The following is a 25004-nucleotide window of genomic DNA, read 5'->3' on the forward strand; positions in this document are numbered from 1 at the left end:
ACCCTGCATCACAAAACCAACAAAAAGTCGCCAGATAAGGATTTTTAGTTATGGGCAGATTCTGAAAAAGCAGACTCTAAGCTTTAAAATGATGTATAACTCAATTCAAATGGACTCCAATAACCTACCTAAAATGAAATACTAGAAAAGAAAGCACACACTCTGGAAAAGTGTGAACTGAGAAAAGAGGCTCTGAAGTACAGGGTCTATTCAAGCGCTTAATCTTTCACCAAGCCGCACTTGCTGTGCGATAAAAGAAACAAAACACAGGATGTCAACCACCGGAGCAACACAATGAAGAGATTATCAGATTAGCTGAGATTGAGCATGTTCTATAAACGGTTCTAGGAACAGTACCCCCTGGAAAACCACCCTCCGGATAACTACCACCCGGATAATTACCCCCCAGGAAAATTCCCCCCTAGGGCAACAACCCCCGGACAGCTACCCTCCAAGGGCAATTACCCTCCAGGGTAATTACCCCCTAGGACAACTACCCCCTGGACAACTACCCTCCTAGGGCAATCACCCCCCAGGGCTATTCCCCCTTAGGAAAACTACCCCCTGGATAACTACCCCTCGGATAACTACCCCTGGATAACTACCCCCTCGGATAACTACCCCCTGGATAACTACCCCCCGGAGAACTACCCCCTGGGTAACTACCCCTCGGAGAACTACCCTCTGGATAACTACCCCCCGGAGTACTACCCCCTGGGTAACTACCCCCCGGAGAACTACCCCTGGGTAACTACCCCCCGGATAACTACCCCCTGGATAACTACCCCCCCCCCCACCCCCCCCCCGGATAACTACCCCCCGGATAATTACCCCCCGGATAATTACCCCCCGGATAATTACCCTCCGGATAACTACCCCCCAGATGATTACCACCAGTATAATTATCCCCAGGTTAACTACCCCTTCCTCCGATAACTAGACCCCATAACTTCCACCCGATAACTACCCCTCCAATAACTTCCCGTGAATGATTACCCCGGATAAGTAGGCCTATAACTCCCCCTCCCCTATATAACTATCAAAAGGAAAATTACCCCCAGGACAGTGCACCAATCAATTACCCCCTGGATAACTACCTCCCGGGTCATTGCCCCCCCCCCCCCCCCCAACTTTTACTTTTAATAAAAAGAATATTATTACTATAATACAGGAAACGAAGTTCTTTGTATCATTTGCCAGGAATCATGGAGATGCCATACTGATACTTCATCTTATGAAAACAACATCTTAAGGATTTACGATATGTATCGTTTGCATTTAGGACGATTTATGTACAAGCTTAATTCCTCCCTTCTGTATTTTGACTCTATGTTCATCAAAAACGAAACTGTCCCTGCATATCCTACCCGGTAATCCAGTAAATGTCAATGCCTTTTAACCAAAACTATTTTCGCTAAATCTGTATTTTCTTTTACTGTTCCGAAATTTCGGATTTCTCTTGATAGTAGTATAAAAGAAGTTTTGAGTTTGAATGCCTTTACCATTGAACTAAAGACATTTTGAAGAAATGTTACACTTCACTTTTAGCATTTTTTTTTTTAACCACAATCGTCTATCGTTTACCACAACTCCATGTAACACTTCTTTATTTTGAGGAGCTTATATCTCATGCCTCACGTGCCCTGGTTTTGACCCATCATCTTCCTCTTCCCTCTCGCTTTTCTCTGTCCATGTACCGTGAAGGTAGTCTATTCCTGTCATTCATTACTCACCTTTCCTCTTTCTCTCATTACAATGGATTTATCTCGTGTGTGTTCATGTGCAGTGCACTCCCGTTAGGACGAAATGCCCAGGACCGACAGTTGTTTGTTTGTTTGTTTGTTTTTTTCGTTTTAGCGAAATATCGTTATAATAATGTGCAATGTATAACGAAAAGAAGGAAACCACGCATAAAAATAAATGTCTGTTTGTTGAATCCTCATCATACGCTGGAAAGCTATGTGAAATGGGAGAGTACCTTTTTAATTTCATTTAAATATTGCATTTTAAAAAGAGCATAAAGTTGTTTGTGTTGTCACACATGTGTAGAAAATGACGGTGTAGGATTTGGTTACAGTTCGATATTCCAAAGGTTATTTTTTTTTTTTTTTTTTTTTTTTTTTTTTTTTTTTTTTTTTTACTTAACTACGTTACTCCGAAGGCTCCTTATTCCGAAGTTTTGCCATTCCCGGGATTCCGATGGTTTGTTTATCTGAAGGTTCGCATTTCCGAAGAATCATTATTCCGAAAGTTCATAATTTAAGTTAAAATAATATATTGTTCATTTTCCGAAGGTTCGTTGATCTGAAAATTAAATGAGGTTCGTCATTCTGAAGGTTAACTATAAATCAAAAAAAAAAAATAATATAGAAAGGTTCACTATTCAGAAAGTTCGTTGTTCCAAAGGCTTTTTCATCCGAAATGAAATAAGGTTCGTTATTCCGAAGAAAGTTTGTTAATGAAAAAAAAAATTAGACAGGTTAGTTATTTCGAAGATTTATCTTAAGACGATTATAAGGATTGCAATTCTTAAGTTTTGTTAGTGTACTCACCTTTTTCCACCATGGATTAACGATTCTTTTTGTAATGTTCCGATTAACGAACGTTTTGAATTCCTATCATTTTCGGACTAACGAACCGTATAAGAATAAGAACCATATTTTATCATGGGATTAACGAACCTTTGGAATAACGCCAAAATGTGCTTAATATTTCATTTCCGAACTATTACGGACATTTAGTTGTATCAAAATCTGTGTGTTTTGTATCAAAGGACTTCGGAACAATGAAACAAACCTGATCTGAATTCAGATTATTGTATTACAATAACGCAAGTTCCCCTCGGAAACTGTGCGTGATACACGGAGTGAACATACAATGATGTGAAGCGTTCGCTCATGCATGCAGAGACGCTTTAAAAATGCTTGTTCCGCTACGCATTTTCGAATGCGATCCGCATTTCGTTGTAAATGAGCACATTTCTTTTGTTTTTCTTTGTCAGTGGCGCTCAGAAAAGACTGCGTGGTAACGAAAATTTTGTTATAACCGTCTTCGTTATAAGCGAATTTTGTACCATAGACTTTAATGGCGATAATTTTGGGACCAGAAGTTTTGCTTCGTTATAACGAAATTTCGTTATAACCGTGTTCGTTGTAACGGGAGTTCACTGTATCTTTATTTGTGTACTTCGTCTCTGTCTTAATTTGCTTTCTTTGCATTGTTTCATCAATTTTGTAACTATTTTACTGTTATACCGTTAACACTCATTTCAGAATTGCCCTACTGCATCATTGGGCATTAACAAATAGTACTTATCAAGGATGTGGGAAGAGATTGTCACCTCCTTGGTATGATCACCGCGGAGCATTACCTCCCTTGACAATTACTCCTTATCAAAATTAGGCTCCAACCAATCACCCCTCTTACAGTAGCTCTCCCCCAGAAAATTACGTCTCTCATTGTTATTTTCGAACAACGTTTGCTATTTGAATTGGAAAAAAAAACAACACCATTTTTTCATATCGTCTGGTTTTAGTCGAGACCTAACTTCAGGTTTTAAACATCTTTTGGGTGAGATAATTAGAAACCCCTTACGAAATATTAAAGAGCATGTTATTCCAAGAAGGTTTCAAATTTTTGTGAAAAAAAAAATACTCTTGAAATGGCCGGGATAAAACAGAGCAGCCCTATAATGCAAAAAGGATTCTGTCAACTACAACTCTCTATAGATCTATTCAAAAAGAGGGTGCAGGACAAAAGACTTCGTTAACAACTAGGGGTGTTTTGTTAAAAAAAAAAAAAAAAAAAAGAAAAAAAAAAGAAAAGAAAAAAAAGAAATACCGTTAAATCGTAATGTTTTACTCTTTCTAATCAGACTAACTTATATTTGAACTTGATTTCAGTGTCGAGAACATTTAATTTGAAAACTAGCACAATTCTACTTGTATGTAAAACAAGCTGTAATTTTACTCTTATGACAGATTAGGGCACCATTTGATAAAAGTTGCCAGTTATGACATCTTGTTAGTCTCTAATAATTTCAATAAAACCATGGGTTCTGCTTGATTGATAAGCTCGAGTCACTGACTTGTTACCATGGACCTGCTTTGATCGACCTACAACGATTGGTAATTGTGTGGAACTGACAGCTTATCAGGACTGATAACTTTTATAAAACCGTGCCCGGATCCTATCAGAAATTATGGCTTTAATCGAAGGGTCCCTCGCTAATGTTAAGGGAATATGAATTGCAGTGCAATCAACTCTCCTTTTGCTATGTTTATCGTCTAATGTGATATAACGGTAGAAAATGGTAAGCCAAAAGAGTAAATGATGACAGTGTAAGAGAAAGGTGCATCTTCTGATATGGTGTTATGAACTTATGGAAAAATTACAACGGGTGGTAACTTTCGGGGGTTCGGGGTATGGTTAAGGGGGGGGGGTAGTAATCCGGGTGGTAGTTATCCTGGGGGTAGTTATCCGGGGAGTAATTATCCGGGTGGTAGTTATCCGGGGGGTAGTTATCCGGGGGGTAGTTATCCGACGAGTTGTTATCCGGGTGGTAGTTATCCAGGGGGTAGTTATCCGGGGGGTAGTTACCCAGGGGGTAGTTATCCGGGGGGTAGTTATCCAGGGGGTAGTTATCCGGGGGGGGGGGGGGGGGTAGTTATCCAGAGGGTAGCTATCCGGGTGGTAGTTATCTGGGGGGTAGTTATCCGGGGGGTAGTCATCCAGGGGGTAGTTACCAAGGGGGTAATTATCTGGGGGGTAGATGTCCTAGGGGTAATTGCCATTGGGGGTAGTTGCCCTAGGAGGGTAGATGACCGGGTGGTAGTTGTCCTAGGGGGTAATGGCCCTGGAGGGTGATTGCCCTAGGAGGGTAGTTGTCCGGGGGGTAGTTGCCCTAAGGGGGAATAGACCTGGTGGGTAATTATCCGGGTGGTAGTTATCCGGAGGGTGGTTGCCCAGGGGGTAAGTGCCTGGATACGCTATAAACACATTCTCTCCATAATTAATGCCAACTTACAAAATAGTAGCATTATCCTTTCAAAAGTTATTAGACTTGAAAGTGAAGAGTGTTCAAAGGATTTTAAGGGGCCTCTAATTCATACCTGATCATTCTACTCTCCCCAGAAAAAGGAGTTGTAGAAAAATTGCTGAAAACAAACTTTCCCATTTGTGTTATGATCCCAAATTATAGAGTAACGTAGAAGAAAGATAGCTCTTTCAGAAAATATGAAAAACTCAAGATTGACCAAGTTGACCCATTTCACCTGTTTTGAGTCCTCACTTAAAATCAAGGGGTGCGAATTTTTGTTTGTTTTGTGGTGCACGGTCACATTTGTATTGCTATTTGTAGACATATGATTCTGCAGGCTTGCTGATAAACCTTCATAATGTAGCCTAGATCAAGGAGAATAACCCATTCCTACAGATAGGATTTTTATGCCTCCACCATGATGTGTCACTGGAGGCATTATGTTTTCGGGTTGTCCATCCGTCTGTTGTTCTGTCTGTAATCAATTTTGTGGACAGTGTAACTAAAAACACAAAAACCTGTATGATGTATTAAACTTGACATGCATATATGCATGAGTGGAGGAAATTGTGCCTTTCACTTTCGGTGCACATGCTCAAGGTCAAAGATCAAGATCAAATGCTCAAAATTTCACTATTTCCACATATCATTATGCCTGAAGGTATCTTCTTGATATTTATCGCATACTTGTATTACCCGATTAAGATTCTCTAGAGAAAATTTCAGGCTATGAGATCAAAGTCAAAGGTCAAGTTAAAAGTGCTAAGATTTCACTTTTTTCCCCATATCTCGGAAATGGTCCAAGGTTTCTTCATGGAACTCAATACATGCATGTACTGCCTGACAGTGATCTCTTCAGAATTTTGGGGTCATGCATCCTAATGAAACTTGACATGCATATGCATGAGTGGGGGAAGTTGTGCCTATCAACTTCTAGTTTCTAGTTTCTCCATGTCTGTAGTTTACACATAATTGTGTAAACTCTATATTATAGAGATACCAATTTAAATGATTATTTCTTTTTTAGTCCCGTAGCACACATTATAATAACCTACACTTGTGTACCATGCCATTGATTTTGTATTCACATAGGTGTTAAGACGTTGTAGCTGTCCATTCGTTTGTTGTTGCCTTCATCATCGGTAAAATAACAAAAGAGTTCTCTTTCCTAATATGAATTTGGACGTAAAGATTCTGCAGTATACATTGTATGAAAAGGTTATTCATCCATGCATGGTTGTACAGTACTCTCCGCGTAATCGGGTATCGCTTAAATGGGTACTCCGTTTAATTGGGTAGTAATGTCAAAATCAGTTCCAATGCACATTAAAATTACCTGATAATCGGGTGGCCTCTCCGCATAAATGGGTAAATAATTTTCTTCTAATCTAATTTCTACCCACATTTTATCACAGATATAACATTTTGAGAAATCATGAATGTCAAATTTTCCATGGCTAATCGCATTCTCTGCCTAATTTGCAAAGAAGACCGATCATTTGGGGAGTGATCAAACATGAAAACACATGTACCAGTACCGATTTGCCACACGTAAACGAGCATTACACATGTAGCTGGCACTCTAGACATATATAGACAGACAGGAGTTGAACACACTTGTGCTCCTCCCTTGCTCCGCAACAACATTCACAATACGAAATATTTGCAAAGAAAATCAGGCCATGCAACAGTTCCATAATTTTGTTTTCCCAGTCACTTCTCGAAAAGTAATCCGACGTTCTACGTGACTAGTGCACGCAAAGAGACATGTTCATTTCGGAAAACGCCTTCATGTTAGCGAGCTAGAGTCTATAGTCAAACAACAAAGTTTTCTGAAGACATATTTGTCCATAAAAAGAGTGTAATTATTGTTCGTGACTGAGGAAGTGTAATGTAAGTATAATGTGCCGTGCAAGCACGCCCGTTAAGCATACAGTGTAGGTGTTTGGTGCAGTGTACAATGCATGTACATACACATTGTGTGTGTCAATTGTGAAGGAGACGTGTTCTTCTGTTAATCGGGTACTCCGCTTAATCGGTAAGAAACGCTCTGCCTGAGCCTACTCGATTATGCGGAGAGTACTGTACTGCAGTCCTTTTGAACCCTTTTTAATTCTCCTGTAAAGTTTGTTGTGGTATCAAGATCCCTTTCTGTCTTATTCCTTTTTAGAACAATCCTTCTGTTTGAACACAGTGATATTGTAGTGAGTGGTTTGTTGCTGCTTTGTTCACAAGTCGAGGAGGTGGCCCAAGCAGGGTAAGCGTACAATCTCTTGATCTTTGAACTTATTGTGTAGTTTAAAAAACATAACATACTGTACTTAACATGAAGAGCACAGAATATTTATTATCACATACAAGCATGCAATACTGTACATGATGATGATAATAAATGAAACATGGAAACTACAAAGACCAGAGGTCTTGTCAGTGTATTTCCCTGCAGAAGAGAAGTGAAATGACATTGTTTAATAGCTACGTGTACACCATACATGTAAAACAATGGAAAACATAACAAAATCAAATATGAAGGAATGGTAATTAGGGTTACTGTAAATCTTGCGTTACATAGTGATTGATTACATAAACCCAGGGGGGAAAAATTTGTAAGAGGTCATCAGGGATTCCATGATATAAACTAATAATTTAACAGGTGTCTTTGAGGTTCTGTATAAAGTTAGTAAAGGTAAGGGACTTTGTGTGCATCTTTGTGAGACCATATGCATGTATGATCCCATAACTGAACATGAAATGATGTATCTATCTTGTGTTGACTACCACAGACAAGAGGAGGCTTCATGTTTCTTCTAGCCATCCTTTGCTACTTCTCTTTGATGTGGATCTCCAGCAGACTCAAGAAGAGCACCGTATCCTTTAAGTCCTTTTGATATCATTACCTCTCATATTATTTGTGATTAATGTGACCCATTACTTCAAAAGCAGCTACAAGTCGCCAGCACAACAACCAAGAAAATAAGTTTTTATTTGAGATGATGATAAAAAAATAGAAGATTTAGATTTTTGGCTGATTGGAAATTATAGGGTTTTATCTACCACTAGCTCAAATGTCAAGGCGTCAAGCATACAGAAAAGTGATAAATATTTGATTATTTGTAGGCATTTTTTTGGCTTGTCAAATTTTTGCTGCACAGCTTGCACAAGGGCTTTGCGCTGCAATTTCATAAGTTCTGCCCCCTTAGCAACTGCTTGAAGCAGATTGGCTGGTGATGACAAAATTTACGGAAGTCGTTACGTGCTCATGTGCAAGATACAGAGCACCATCGATCGTAAACGCGGAGCGCTATTGTTTCTATTGTGCTTTTCAACTGTACGCAGCCTCTGGTGTATCCCTTGTTGTACCGGTGCACTGGAGACCGAGTCACGTACTTGCAAGCAAAATAACATGTGCTGTAAGCTGCTCGAGAATTCCCCCTTTTCTAATGCTAATTAAGACAGAAATTCTGCTTCAATCTTTCTGAAACTTATGAGTATGAAGTCACATGTATATTGACACCTACTGTGAATTTTCATAAGTAATGGTTCGACGAAACTTGACGTTGGTAAGTACGGGATGTAAGTTTATGTGATACTGCGCAATACATGTTTTTCAGTCCGGTATGGCCGACAATCTCAGAAAAAAACAAAAACAAAACAAGAGCAAACTTTAAAAGCGATTTCTCCATATTTTCAATTTGTTGTCACAAAATTGTCATATTTGCCACATTTGATTTGAAATATTTTTGGATGTAAAGTGGTTTTTGAATGAATTATACTTCAAAATGAAGTTAGAGACTGGACTAACAATATCTTTTTATTAGAAAATTCAAAGAATCTGACCAACAACGTCAGCAACAAACCAGATCCTGACTGCTTTCGAGTAAGAAGGAATATTATCTGAGCAAAGATTTGCAGACCTTGTAGGTGAAGGTTCACAAAAGGTATTTTTGCAGTGAATTGAGAGAGAGAGAGTTACAGGAAATTGGAGAAATATCTATGAACATACATGGTGTGTATACAGTGTATGATAAAAGACACTGATACATGTTGGGTCGAACTGGAGCTCATAAAAAAAATCAGGATGTTGGTGGTACTGCTAGAAAGAAGACTGAATATGACAAATGTTTATCCTTAATATTACCCTGTGTAGCTGAGGGTCCACACAGAAGTGCCATCACACACATCTTCTACAGGGCAATATCATGGCTTGGTGTGTCGGACCATAAGGTACGTTACATGTAGAACATCTTACAACGTAACTCTCATGCTTAGTCATGTGCTCATGTACATTTCAATGCGCAACTGTAATGCTGCTTTCCTCACTGGGGCTAATGAGAGATTCAAAGTTTGGAATATGATGTACAGTTTTGTATTGTGACCAGACATTTAAATGTACATTTTGTATCCTAGATAACTACTTCTGACAGATGTAGAGAAGTCTGTAAAATGTACAGCTTTCTCTTGATGACAAGAATTCTCATGAACTGTATTTAATGTTATTGTTACATGTAAAGCTTAGCTTGTCTTTCAAGCTCTCTTGTTGATGAATACAATAAAAGTTGTGATTTCTGTTGCTTATGTATTATGTATTGAATGTCATTGTGTACATTTTGCATGTTTTGTATACTGAATGATTACTATACTATTTGTAACACTTATGCCCTCTGCACAAATGTCCTGTATATTTTTACATGACAGTGAAGTACTTTGCACTTTAAAATCTGAATTACTGTTTAAATATGTAGGTTCTTTTCTATTTAAGGAGCGATTTGCTTTTTCAAAGAGAGGAAATTAATGGTAAGACAGATGTGAAAAGCTAACTGCTGTAATTTCATTTATTTGATTTATCTTTTTCTTTCAGATTTCAATCAAAACAGATCTTTTATTTTCCACATTTTGCAACAATTCTTTGCAGCTCTGTGAGTCAGCTTTTAGCAGATTTTAGATGGAATTTTCTGCATGTTATGTTTTGTTTTCTTCTGTTTTTTTTTTCCAGGGTGGAGTCATTCTGTTGGTTGCCTTATTGTTTGTCAAAGTAGCGTTCAAGAACATGTCAAGGAAGCTGTCAGTAGATGTTGGAGGTACCAAGCGTCTTCATGCCTTGTCTACTATGGTCTCTGCTGTTGTGTTGCTGCCTTGGACCCTCATCCACCTCTTTGTTCATCAAGTAGGATTCCATTTTCTGTTGCATTTTTTCCTCTCTCCGTTTTTATGCCTCCGCCACGAAGTGGTGCCGGAGGCATTATGTTTTCGGGTTGTCTGTCCATCCTTCCGTCCGTCTGTCCGTTCATCCTTCCGTCTGTCCGTCCTTCCGTCCATCCGTAATGAATTTTGTGGACAGCGTAACTAAAAAACCTTTGAGGTATCCTAATGAAACTTGGCAGGTATGTGTATTAGGGGGTGAAGTTGTGCCTATCAACTTTTGGGTGCACATGCTCAAGGTCAAAGGTCAAAAGGTCAAGGTCAAGTACATACAATTTCACTATTTCCACCATACTGTATCTATGCAATGCCTGCAGATATTTTCTTGAAACTTAGTGTATACATGTACTACTCAATCAAGATTCTCTGGTGAAAGTTTGGGGTCATGAGGTCAAAGGTCAAGGGTCAAAAGGTCAAGTAAAAATATTAAAACTTTACTTTTTTCTCCGTACCTTGGAAATTGTTCAAGGTACACTGTATCTTCATGGAACATAGTATATATACATGTACTGACTGGCAGTGATTATCTAGACAATTTAGGGTTCATGGGGTCAAAGGTCAGGGGTCAAAAGTCAAGGGCAACACTTCAAAATTTTACTATTTCCCTCATGTTAATGCAATGCCAGCAGGATTATTTATTTTTTTTTTTGGTGTATGCATGCATAACCTAATAGAGATTCTCTGGAAGTTTTTTTTTTCCTTCTTATTTTGCCTCAAAGGTCAAAAGGTCAAAGATCAAGTGAAAGTGCTGAACTAACTTTTTCTTCCATATCTCAGAAGTGGCTCAAGTTATCTTGAAACTTATTACATATTTATGCATGTTCTGCCTGACAGTGATTATCTTATGAATTTTAGAGTCACAGGCCAGATGAAAATGGTAACAATTTACTATTCAATACAGAAATTGCACTTTTCTCCATACCTTGAAAATTACTCAATGCATAAACGTATGAATGGGTCAAAGTCAAGTTAAAGTCCTTAAATCCCCAAATTCATGCTCTCCTATTCATCCAATTAAACCTAGGTCGAGGAAGGTGAACATTCAACACATTTGTTACAACTTGTCATTTTAATATTTTGCCAATATTGTGAAAATGTAATCACACATTGTCCACATGTACTATCTAGACCTATTAGGAGAATCATGCATTATGGCGGAGGCATACCATTCGCCATAGCGACATTTCTAGTTCACTTATGAAATACATGTAGAGTTTATGCAATACCTACAGCTGTACATGTACATAACCTAAGAAAATACAAGGAATTGGTGTGAGAAGGCTTCATATGATGACATAAATGGTATCCCAGGGTACCAAATGAAAATCAGCCATTTTGTTGGAATATTTATTTTTTTAAAAAGGTTGTACCCTGGGTTGCCAAAAAAGTGGAAATTATTTTGGTGCTGGAGCTAGTGGCGCTAGCCACTACACTGCAGTGCACTGAAGCACACGCTATTGCTAGCACAGCGTGCCATGCATGCATCATATAACATGCAGTGGCATGGGAGTGACTATGTACACGCACACACAGTGCATGCATTTCTCTGCGGCTGTCCTCGGGTGGACGTGATGTGGCGCTACACAACGCGGTAACCCGGGGTACTACAGTACCCCGGGGTAACGCATGATGCCTCATATTTTCATAAATATAAAAAACTTTTTAATAGCTTGCCGTTATGTCTGTCAAAACAACAATGGCAGTGTTGCAAAAATGGTAGTGAAACTGTCAATTAAGTCTGACACAAATGATTAAGTCATTTTTTGAATTAAAACTGTCATTTTACCTTTAAACAGAAGTACATTGTACTTTTATATATCTTCACTATAGCTTCGATTCCAAATATCCAATCACAGTGCAGTGTGATGAAATTGAAACATGATTTACAGTTACAATAGGCTTCTTATGAAGAAATGAATGCTTGTACTGTACATGTCAATTGACAACCATGGGTTTAACAGATTTGAGTTTCTTCTGAAGAGATCTGCCAGACAAATGCAACGTTATGCGCTTCACAAGGGAGTCTCGACCCATTCATCATATGTACACCTTATCCGGTCACCAGTACCTTATCCGGTCACCAGTTAGAATCAGTGTCCAGTCACAAATACCGAGGAGTTGTCTTAGCAGACAAGCACTGAGAGGTATGAGAACCCGAAGTTATCATCCTGATAATTATTCTACTTCACATGGTTCTTCAACTGCTCTCGCCAACTCCTTCTTCCATAGAACAGCAAAGGATTGGAATAATCTGCCGAGTAATATAAAGCAGATTCATAAATTTGATACATTTAAAGAAGCGTTCCAAAAAGAAAGAAGCGTTCACCCCTGTTGTGATTAGCTGCACATCACACCACAGTGCTGAGTGATACTCTATCCAGAGTTTTTCAGCGTATTCACCCAGATCCAGATCCAGACCTGACATTAAGGATAAAGTGCCTTGCCTATTAGAGGGAACATAGCAGTCATGATGATGGTATAGAATCAGCCTGTGCTGCTAAACAAAAATTGATTGTCCCCCCCCCCCCCCAGCTTCATTCATACACATTATACTATCCTTTAGTCAAGGGTGTTGACATGGCACAGTTATAGGAATTTTGACCTTGTCAAAATGTTTTCTTACAGAATGGACCGGAGTCATGGAGCTCCCTTCTCCTGCCCTTTACAGCCCTCATTCTGGTTCTCGCATCCTGACTACTATGTGGAGTCTATTTGTGTCAACCATCTAGAGACATTCCGTACAGCACGCTTTAGTGGTTATGCCCTCTTTGTCAGTGGGCTTGTCCTCAGCTACTACTGGGCTTCGTCTTACAGTTCAGGAGGTTCCATTGTAGGGAGGGTGGTGCAAGACAAGATGATGGAACATGCCTTGTCAGGAGGCGTGGTCTTCAGTGCACTGCTCTTTATTTTAGGTACATTTTTTTTTTTTTTCGCTTTCCTTTTTTATGGCAGATGTTCTGAACAAACCCTTAAACCGTAACACCACGGGGGGTTAGGGTTAGGGTTGGGGGGGGGGGGGGGAGTGTCCTTTTTTTTATGACTTCATCCTGAACACTGGGAGTTTCAGGTTCTCACTTTGTCTTTGTTACTTTTTTTTTTTTTCAATTAACTACGTGGTCAGTTCTTTTGCTTGAGAAGCAGCAGAGTTTTATTCAGCGGCACATTGATATTTTCATGTCAGAAGTCAGGACTTCTTTTTTTTTTCTCTATTTTTTTATAGAATGGGACACAAAATGAATACTGTGGATGTTGCTAGCAGATGAAATAGCAAAGAAAAAAATGCCAAGAGAAAAAAAAAGAAGAAACAGAAGAAGAATTAGGTGAAGATGAGTATATTATCATATCTTTTGTTGCATTTGTAACAAATTCAAATTATGAGAATTGGTGCAAAAGGACTCTGAGACTAGAGGCAAGTAATTATACATACACTACAAGTAAATCTGTCATGCATAATACGAGGAAAAGATAGATAGCAGATCAATGCATTATGAAGAGCAATATGTAATTATGATACTGTGTAAGTTTTACATAGCACAACTTAAAAGGGTCGTATAGTTTTGGTTGAGACCTAATTTCAGGTTTCTAACATTTTTTGGTGAGATAATGAGAAACCTCTTCTGAAATATGAAAGAGCATGTAATTCTTTGAGGAATTCAACGTTTATTTGATGAAAATTGGATTTGAAATGGCTGAGATATCCAAAATAGAGCGATTCTAATAAAGTGTGGGACCCACACTTTATTACGATCGCTTTGTTTTACTTTGTTTTTGGATGTTTCAGTCATTCCAAACCCGATTTTCATCAAATAAACTTAAATCCCTCTTAAAATGGTATGCTCTGTACTATATCATAAGTATTTTCTGGGTATCTTGCAAAAAGTTAAAAGCCCAATTCTCATCTCCACCAATACTGTACAATCCCTTCAAATGATTTCCATCGTTAAAGAGTCATGTTTCATCACATTCCTTACATTACATTATTCTTATTCTTTGCCCTTCGTACCATTCTTTACTATCATTATTTACTTTATTGGTAGTAATAGAAGTAGTAGTAGTATCATCTTATAATTATCAGTGTCATTACTATTCCTAGTATTTACTACTGCTCTCTCTTAAGTTTTGCCACTACTTTCTTTCAATACTGCTACTATTTTTTTTTTTCTGATTATTTGACAGCCACTAGAATTCTTGGCTATCCCATCCCCAAGGCATCTTCCAAAGGTAGCCTGGTTGGCTACACAGCCGGTGGTCTTCCTCTCTATACGTTCACTGGAGACTCTCTTCAAAGGACATCTCAGTCTCTCATCTCATTGGCCAAGAATTTCTTACGTCAGATTTTGGAATCTTATGACTCCAGACAGATCTTCTACTACCTTTGCATCAACCTTGTGAGTCTGGCATAGAAGCATTTGCTTGCCTTTCAAACTTTTTTTTTTTTTTTTTTGGAATCATTATTATGTTATGTCAGCTATTACTATATGAATTTAGTTTTAGACTTTCTCACCCAATTTGTGTCTGTTGTAAAAGCATTGCTAATGTCTCCTTGTGTGTCATTTTTTCTTAGTTTGTGCTTAAGATGTCATTAAATGATGATGATTAACATGTGGCTATAATTTTCACAGGTGTTTACCTTTGTGGAACTGTTGTATGGAGTATGGACCAACAGCCTTGGGCTAATCTCAGATGGTTTTCACATGTTATTTGACTGCACAGCCCTGGTTTTAGGACTGTGTGCTGCTGTCATGTCTCACTGGAAAGCCACCAGGATTTACTCTTTTGGGTGAGAGTATTCACAAGCTTGAACTAGCTATGATGTCTTAACTCCAATGCCCTGCCAAATCAACAACATAAGAGAAGAGATTTTGGTAGAGTTTAATAAATTCTTAATACATAATTAATAAAAAAAAAAAAACATAATGCTCGACATTATGGTGAGATTACATGCCAAATGAATAAATAATAGATTTCATTTTATATTTCCTTGAAATGTGCTTGCATTTGAATAAAAACTCTGTACAAAAGCAGAGAGTACAGTTACTGCATTACATTTGACATATCAATATCCTTACATGAGGGTTGATTGGGCAAAAATTCTTCGAGGTCCAATATATGAAAACTAGTCACTGAATTTGACTAAAATGCCAATTTTCAGCTGTAACTTCAGTTTATAGCAATGTTCAATTGTGATACACTTTTGAAGGATGAGATATAATTGATTGATATGAAATTGTGAACATACACTAAAGTCTTTCCCACCATCCCCCCCCCCCCAAAAAAAAGCATTCTGAGCTACATCTTTAGCTAGAATGTTCCATGGTATGACTGAAAGATCAATTGGAAGGGCAGAAATTACTTGCATACATAATACATGTTTACAGGTAAAAGGTCAGGGTGAAAGCTCACGATACTTGCATGAAAATACCATTTTCCATCTATAATGTTTGCTAGGCTTGTCCAATCATAATTTTAGCTAGGAATGTCCAATGGTAATATCACAGGAGAAAGATAATAGATATAATGTGAGGATATAGGAATTTCAAAAGGAACTTATTACACAAAGATGAGAATTTAAGAATGATAAAGACAAAGCTGAAGATTTAAGAATCTAATAGGGAAGGGATTAACACAAAGATGAACATGATTGATTAATCTGATTGGGAAGGATTTAACAGTAAGTTTAAAATGATTTTAGAATCTGATAGAAATGGTTTGATACTTATTAAAAAATGACTTAAGATTCTGATAGTGAAGGCGTATACAATGTTAAAAGGATTACTGCAAAGTTGAAAAGGATTTAAGATTCTGATACTAAAGTATTTAACACAAGTTGACAGCAATTTATGAATGTGACAAGGAAGGATTTTAACACAAACTTGAGAATGATTTGCTCCCATGTTTTTGAAATGCAGGTTTGGTAGAGTGGAGGTTCTATCAGGCTTTGTGAATGGACTCTTCCTCGTCGTGATTGGCTGCTTTGTTTTACAGCAGCAATAGGTCGGCTTTTGGATCCTCCTGATATCAACACAGATAAACTCATGGTGAGCATTGAAGACTGCAACCTAAAACTGTATTACCAATCAATCAAACAGTCTAGTGTGGTTCCATGTCCATTCTAAAATTTGATATGATTTGATGTGATGTATTGGTTTCTATGTCCTCACGACCCATACTCTTCACATCAAAATATAGATTGAAATATAATGCGCATACAAACACAATGTGAAACAAATGAAGTGATAAATTAATATACAACATACATAAGTGTTACATCATGAGTGAGGCTTGATTTGCTTACAACTCTTTTGACAGTGTCACAAATTATATTAAGCTGATGTTCATAGTCTCTATGTATTAGAGGGTTGGTTTACAGAATAGGTAAGGAAGAAGGAAAGAAGAAAAATGTGTTCTGTTTATGTCAAATGAAAGATAGGATAAAGGAGAGGAATTTGTTTGCATAATGTGTTAGTGGATGCACATTTTTCCTCAGGCTCACATGTGATTATACACATATGTATCTGCCTAACTGTATGATGTTTGCTGTATACTGTGCATTGTATAAGATAACTTCATTTTTATGTATTGAAGCATTTTGCAAACGGGAATTATAAGTCTTCAGATTTTTCACCCATTTGCATGTTTTGATGACAATAAATCTTATCTATTCTGTGAGTATTATGTTATCTTTTATCTTCTAGACGGTGTCTGTGGCAGGGCTTATTGTCAATCTTATTGGTATCATGGCCTTTAGCCACGCCCACACTCACAGTCATGGGGGTGGAACAAGCTCCAGCCATGGCCACTCCCATAGCTCCTCCTCCTCAAGTCACCATGGCCACTCTCATAGCTCCTCCTCAAGTCACCATGGCCACTCCCACAGTGGGAGCCAATCAAGTCATGGTCACTCCCATCACCATCACGGTGTGTCTGCTTCACAAGACTCGCATCATCATGGACTAGAGGAGAAGAAGTACTCCAGCCTTGCCAGGCTAAGAACACTAACATGCAAGGTACATTGCCTTCATTGCACTCCTTTGCAAAGCAGTATTGATACAACCAATATCGTAAATCCAGAAAATTTTGTTGGCATGAAATTTTTTGTGAATCTTATAAGGAGTCAAGATTCTCGGTAGGAAAGTGCCCACAAAAAAGGCTTTTCTACATTATGCATTGAATGCAAGTGGCAATTCACAAAAGTTTCCTGCCATGAACAAGGCTGTCAGTTCCAGTTGCCAAAGTTTCATGCCATGAATGTTTCTGCTTTTACAGTACTTCCTGTTCAGCTTCATGTACTGGTCGTTTCGTTTAGAGTCTGGAAATAATACCTTAGTCAGAAAAAGTTATGTTTGCACAGTCCTGCTAGAGTAGAATTGCCTATCATCAAATATGTTAACTGCATGTTCACTTGTAGTAACAGTCAATTTGCATTGAGATTCATTGGCTGCATGTGCTGCATATACGCGTAAAGCTGCACTCAATACGTTTCGTGGATTCCGAATATATTCAAGTCGAGCCAACCTTCGCAATACATAATGTAGTATTCCTTGTCCCATTAAACACAGTCAGTGTGTTTGCTGCCTTAGATTCAGCATACACAGCTTCTTCCACTGCTGAATGTTATAGATAAGCCTACAGCATGGTTTAAGATGTGATGCCTCATCTGTAGTAATCATCAAAACATGTCATGCTATTCATGTAAGCCGTTTTGCTCTTCATACCAATTGTACTTCTTACTTCAACCATATTTTCTGACACACTAGTGTTCCTTTAGAGAGTGTACTGTAAACACAAAACATTCACAGCATAATTACTGTACGAGCTGAAATTTTCGCGTACAGATATTTTTGTGAATTGCTACTGGGAGGACATTTGCGCGTGTTGTTAATTTCGCGGTTGCGACGGTCTAACTGAACGTAGCTATTTGCGCGTTGTTATATTCGCGTGTTGTTATTTCGCGGTTCAAAGGCGATTCGCGAAATTCGCGAAAATAAAACCACCGCGAAAATTTCAGCTCGTACAGTATACCCCTGCCAAACGAAGTTTGAAGGGGTATATAGGAATCAGCGGACGGTCGGTCGGGCGGTCGGGCGGTCGGGCGGTCGGGCGGTCGGTCCGTTGCAAATCTTGCGTCGCGAACTACTTCCTCAGTTTTCAACCGATTCCCATAAAACTTGGCACAGATGTGTGCCTTGGGTTGTAGATGTTGAAGACGTATTTTTTGACAGTACCCAAAGGTACGTTGCCATGGTAACGGCATATTATGGGCAAAAATGGGTACAAATCTTGCGTCGCGAACTACTTCCTCAGTTTTCAACCGATTCCCATAAAACTTGGCACAGATGTGTGCCTTGGGTTGTAGATGTGCAAGACATATTTTTTGACAGTATCCAAAAGTACGTTGCCATGGTAACGGCAAATTATGGGCAAAATGGGTACAAATCTTGCGTCGCGAACTCCTCCCACAGTTTTTGATCAATTTTTATGAAATTAGGTACAGATGTTCATCTGAATATGTTAATGTGCAAGACACATATTTCCGCAGTGGCAAAAAGTGCGTTGCCATGGTAACGGCATGTTATTGGTAAAATATAGGGCAAAATGCTTCATAGCAAAACTGCTTCATCAGTGTTCTTCCAATTCTCATGGAATTCATATTGAATGTTTGTCTTAGGATATAGGTCAGCATGACACATTTCTTGACAGTGACAAAAAGTATGTTGCCATGGTAACAGCTCACATATTATGAGCCAAAATGATGGAAAATTTTGTGTTGCAAACTACTTCCTCAGTTTTTGCCCAATTTCCATGAAACTTGGTACAGATGTGTGCCTTGGTTGTAGATGTGCAAGACGCATTTTTCGACAGTACCCGAAAGTATGTTGCCATGGTAACGGCATATTAATGGCAGAAGATCAAGGAAAGATCTTGCGGATTTAACTACTTCCTCAGTTTTTTGACCAAAGCTTATCAAATGTTGTTTTGACCAAAGCTTATGAAATGTTGTTTGGCGGGGGTATAACCAGTCGCTGTAGCGACATTTCTAGTTTGGATCTGACAGCCTTTTGTGCAGCATAAAAATTGTCTGTTCATTCACTTCAGCACTGTATGCAATCAAGATCAGGTGTGTTGTTACATTTGCAGAAATTAAACCGTCATGAAAACGGGAAAAGCACTTTGAGAGCACAGACCTCCGCCAAGTAGAATGTAGCTCATTTTCCCATATACTCCCAGGCTGAAAATGACCCTACCAGTGTATCCCAATGATAAAGAAGCCTTTTTAGTGTCTCTGTCATCAGTTTTCTGCATGCTGCCCCCCTAGTGTGTGTTCAGTGCACATACATGTACTTGCATATTATTATGTAAACCTCAAATATGCCCACAATTAACTCTCCTTGTTTGTTGGCTCTATTTGCCAAATATAATCCTTGGAAATATATACAGTCAAACCTGCCTTAGCGCCCGCCTGTCTATAGCGGTCACTGAAAAATTCCCCGAGAGAAAAGCCCCGTTAAAGACCCTGTGTATAGCGGCCACCTGTCTACAACATGGCCAGCGGCCACAAATTTGTTTCCCGCGGTACATTTCAACCTGTTTATAGTGGCCACAGGCCCGATGGAGCCGCAGCCAAGCCGATAATTCAGCGTGTTTTCTGCTTTGTAGCCGTGCCAGTCATTCATGGGAAATATTCAGTAATCGCCACCGCTGCATTCATCACTCATTCAGTCATAATAATGCAGTAGTGTTAAGCTTTCTTCACGACCGTACACCTACTGTGCAACCGGTGATAAACACCGGCATTGTCCAATGCATGAAACACACGTGTGCATATGTATACACATACATGTAGATGTACTTTACAGATGTAAACAACGATGATTCATGTACATGTTGGCACATTCACACAAAGATGGATTACCTGTCTATAGCGGGCCACCTGTCTATAACGGCCACTCTTTTTGTTTCCCTTGGGTGGCTGCTATAGACAGGTTTGACTGTATTCTGGATCCAGACAGTGATCTAGATCATTACCGAAATTTAGTCATCCATTTCTTGTACCCTTATCAACTTTTTTCTGTAAGTTTGCTCCAAATCTTTGTACAACTCTTTTAGTTATTTTGCAGACAGACAAACAGACAGACATACCTAAAATCCCCTTGGTGGAGGTAATAACAGCTTTTTCAATATAGAATACAGTCAAATGATTTAACATTGATGAGAGATCTCTTTTAACATTTCTCTGTTTTCAATTTTTTTCCCCTCTATTTTATTTTCATTTCTAAGGTGTGTTCCTGCATGTTCTAGCAGACACTATGGGCAGTGTAGGTGTCATCATATCTGCCTTCCTGGTAGAAAACTTTGGCCTCCTCGTCGCTGATCCTATCTGCTCCATCTTCATCTCTATCATGATCCTCATCAGTGTGGGTCCATTGCTAAGGGATACAGCAGCCATCTTGCTCCAGAGAATACCACCAGAACTTGAATCAGGATTGAATGAGTGTTTATTTAAGGTATGCATAAACAAGAGGAATCCATACAGTCTCTTGATTTCGATGGTACTACATGTAAAATCCATGCAGCACACATTTGCAGAAATCCAAGGCCTCCCTCCAGATCTCGGCCGTTGACCGTGCGATCGCGACGAAACTTGGCACACACATTGCCTGTGATGTAATCTGAAATACAGAAGTTGACTTATCAAAAAATTATCATTTATGCTAAATTATGCTAATTTATGCATAATGATGCATGAAATCAGACTGTGGATATATATCACTAAATAAAGCTCAAAACAAGCACATTTTTTTTTTGCGTGTAAATATTCTTTTTAGTGTCCTTAGCAAGTATAAGACAAAAAGAATTGTGCCATCAGAAAAATTTTTTAGGTACTTCATTGTTTTTGATTTCTTATGTCTTTCTTTGTTTTTTCGACTTTATGTTTTTCTTTCTTTTTTCAATAAAATTTGTCCGCGACATTGTCCCGAACTTGAAAATATGTTATCAATTGATTTTAATCAATAAAGCCCCCAAATAATCATGCTTTTATGAAATTTGCCTGTACGCACAGTTTGCATTGAAACTGTACATGAATTCACGTTTTTGAGCAATTTTTGGTCTGACATCAATGTACATATTTATGCGTAACATCGAAACCTCGGAGACTTGAAAGAAAAAAGTCATGAAACATTGTGGCGATAGCTCTTTGCGATGGTGATACATCGTGCGGAACATCGAGAGACTCGGAGACTCGAAAGAAAAAAGTCATGAAACATCGCGGTGATAGCTTTTTGCGATGGCGATACATCGTGTGGAACGTCGAGTTATACATCATTTTAAAGCTTAGAGTCTGCTCTTTCAGGATCTGCCCTTAACTAAAAATCCATGTCTGGCGACTTTTTGTTGGCTTTGTGGTGCAGGGTCACATATGTGAATTGCTAGAACTTTAGTAGCTTGTGGTAAAGTGTTAAAAGACTTATTTTTCAATACTTGATGAACACTATATCCTCACATTGTGAGTTTAATAGATGTGGTGCACTTTCATTACCTCAACAACCACTGAGTTTAAAGTTTTCAGGCATGCAATGTTGGCTGAAGATAGAATAATGTTACATCTTTCATGTCTAAAAAGGAATAGGCATGGATAGGTGTCTGTCTCTGTTAATGTTGAGGAGTGTTAAAATGTTTAGCCAACTTTTGTGAAGATGTCATAATGTCTGGTGCTGATCATTTCCTTTTTATGATGTACTAATGCCTGTAGGTGCGGTCAATACAGGGTGTACTGTCATACAGAAATCCACATTTTTGGCGTCATGCTGGAGATCTTATCACAGGGACACTACACATACAAGTTGAGCAAGGAGCCAATGAACAAAAGATCATTCAGCAGGTTTGTCTGTCTGCAGCCTACCCTTCCATGTAACAAAGGAAAACTATGTAATAGATATACATGTACATGATATGTTTGTTCTGTTGAGAAGTCTTGAGGTTGGCCAGTACTATCCTGCAGGCATGCAGCAAAAGATACATGTATCATTTTGTTTTCCTTTTTGTGGTGCTTTACAATGTGAGGTTGTTCATATGTTCATAAAGAACTCCATACACACTACAAAAATAGAAAGTTACATTTGGAAGCACAATGGCCTCTGCTTAAGCTGACATTGTTTCAGCCATAAAATTGTGTAGATTGACCCAATGAATATGTCAATGAATTAATTTCTAAAAGTTTCTTACGTATGTTACTCTAAAATGGTATTTGTGAAGCTACTGTGAAAGATCCACTTAGAAACGTCAGTATTAAGCGGTGTATAAGTGTTATTTATCGTTATATTATTAAATTTGCAATTTCCAGTAAATAAATTGCCTGTATTGACACTTAGATTAATGCTCCAAAGTGAAGAAGGTACATTTTGTATACCAAGTGCCATGCATTTATAAACATATATTTTTGCTTCAACAAAAACAAAAGATATGACAACAAAAGTGCTTCGCAATGTTATTTAATGCTCTGCTATGTTAACTCGAATAAAGCATAACAATACATTGCATGCAGATACACTGTAAATATGTATGAGATCATGTTAAATGCATTATGTGGTTTGTGTGTGTGTGACACTCACATTGACCTGACATGAACCCAAAGGATGTACACGTACATTTGTAAATCAATTTGGGGATAAATGTGAGGGATCACCAATTTAGTGATATATGTTTAGTTCTCATCTTCTATTGACTATTTTTTTTTTCTCTCTCTCTGGCAGGTAACAGCCGTGTACAAGGAGCAAGGTGTAGCTAACCTGACTGTCCAGGTGGAGAAGGAAGCATTCTTTCAGCACATGTCTGGTCTCAGTGCCTCTTTTGACCAAGTTCTCAAGATGAACTCGGAGATACAAGCTATTGGCCACCAGGACAATCAGCTGTATGACATCAAGGCTGTTTGATTGCTGAAAGAACTTCAAACAAGGCATTCTTATTTGGCAGTCTTCTGTAGTATTTTTAAGACATTGTGCAAGTAGGCATGAGGATGATACCAATCACATCCCTGGTATGCAAATGACCTAACATCCTAACCCGTTGAGGATGAGTCCTGAGTATACTCGGGCAGGTGTCTGTGGAAAATGCGTGCTGTAGCAAAATCAGTCCATCCTCAACAGGTTAAAGTAACTGCAGACATTAGTGCTTAACTTGATGTGCTACACTTGTGCTACACATGCTTTGTTTGTTAACAAAAAAAAAAAACTCAACACAGTGGATGTGTAACGGGAGGAATAGAGAAAAGGGTCAGAAATGATCTGGCTGGATGTCAAGCTGCAAACATTGTATTGATATTACATGTTACATTATAAGTGTGCCAATGGGATTGTGTCAGTGAAATGTGTTGCTATCAAAAGATGGTCAGAGCAGCAAGGTGGATGTCTCTATGGAGACAATAAAGAAGCCAGATATATCATGTGGTAGACCTGTTATGTGTGCTAAACAAAATGAAGATAACTGCAACTTGTTTTCAATGTCATGTGCAGAAAGCAACGATATATTGAAGCAATTTAGATCTGAAGACCGTTAGACTAACTCCTACAGTGCAAAAGTAGAATTCACATTGTTAAAAACATAAAATTGCAAATTGCAGTCCACAAGTGATGATGGCAGAAGTTTTAATATGAGATGCGGTTTACAGTTTACTTTGTTGTCATATATATATATATATATATATATATATATATGTATATATATGTGTGTGTGTGACCATGCACCACAAACCAGCAGAAAGTTGCCGGGCATGGATTTTTAGGTTAGGACAGATTCTGAAAGAGCAAACTTTAAGCTTTAATATGATGTATAACTCAATTCAGATGGACTCTCCTAACCCAGCTAAATATTGAAAAGAAAACATACCGTGGAAAAGTGTTTACTGAGAAAAGAGGCTCCAAAGAATAGGGTCTATTCATGCACTTACTCGTACCAAGCCATGGTAGCTGTGTAATCAATGGGCCAAAGAAAAAAAAAAAAAAGGAAGTGAAAGTCTGCAGCATAAAAAATGAAGGTATTATCAGATAAAGCTGAAATTGATCATGCTCTATTAACCCTGAACAGGCTGGGCTTTTTTGGCTATGCTAAATCTGGGGGTGGGGGAGGGGAGTGGTAGGGGGGATCCTCTGAAATTTTGGCCATCAGTGGCACGATTGCGACAAAATTCAGCATGCGCGACACCCACATCAAAATTGACAAGATGTCTTTTTTTTTTTTTCCTTAGATTGTCAATTTTCAATCATCAGTAATCTTAATTGATTATGCAAATTAAACCCAACATCTTATTTTAGCCCGTTTGTCATAAAAACTTCCAAAAGTCATTTCAATTCTTATGTACAATTTTATTGTTTTTGGAATTTCTTATGTATTTCTCTGTTTTTGGACTTTTGTTTTTCTCTATTTTTTTTTAAATCAGAAATTGTCACTGACCTCTTTTCTTCCACAATTAGCATGAAATAAATCAATCAAAGTGATGAATATGAATAGTAAAAACAGTCAGTTTTTATGAGTTTCATGACAGAGCACTGTTCTCTATAGGAAATGTACACAAAATCGCAAAATTGTGCCCATTTTGGGGTGACGTGCCATTGTAAAAATGGGCGTGGCTTCATAACAGTACATGCGGACGTTGCTAATCTGGTCCTAAAAGTTGCACGAGACTTGAAAGAAAAATGTCGAAAAACCTCATGACAAAGTTATCTCACGTTGCACAATTATTGCACAAAACCGCAAAAGCGCACATTTATAA

General features: G+C 38.4%; 1 pseudogene; it reads left to right on the forward strand.

Annotated features, from left to right (window-relative positions):
* Nucleotides 1-23923, forward strand: part of LOC140230832 (proton-coupled zinc antiporter SLC30A5-like) — a 36896-nt pseudogene extending 12973 nt beyond the window's left edge.
* Nucleotides 23924-25004: the final 1081 nt, after the last annotated feature.

Source organism: Diadema setosum, chromosome 7, assembly GCF_964275005.1.
Source record: "Diadema setosum chromosome 7, eeDiaSeto1, whole genome shotgun sequence".
Lineage (NCBI taxonomy): Eukaryota > Metazoa > Echinodermata > Echinoidea > Diadematoida > Diadematidae > Diadema > Diadema setosum.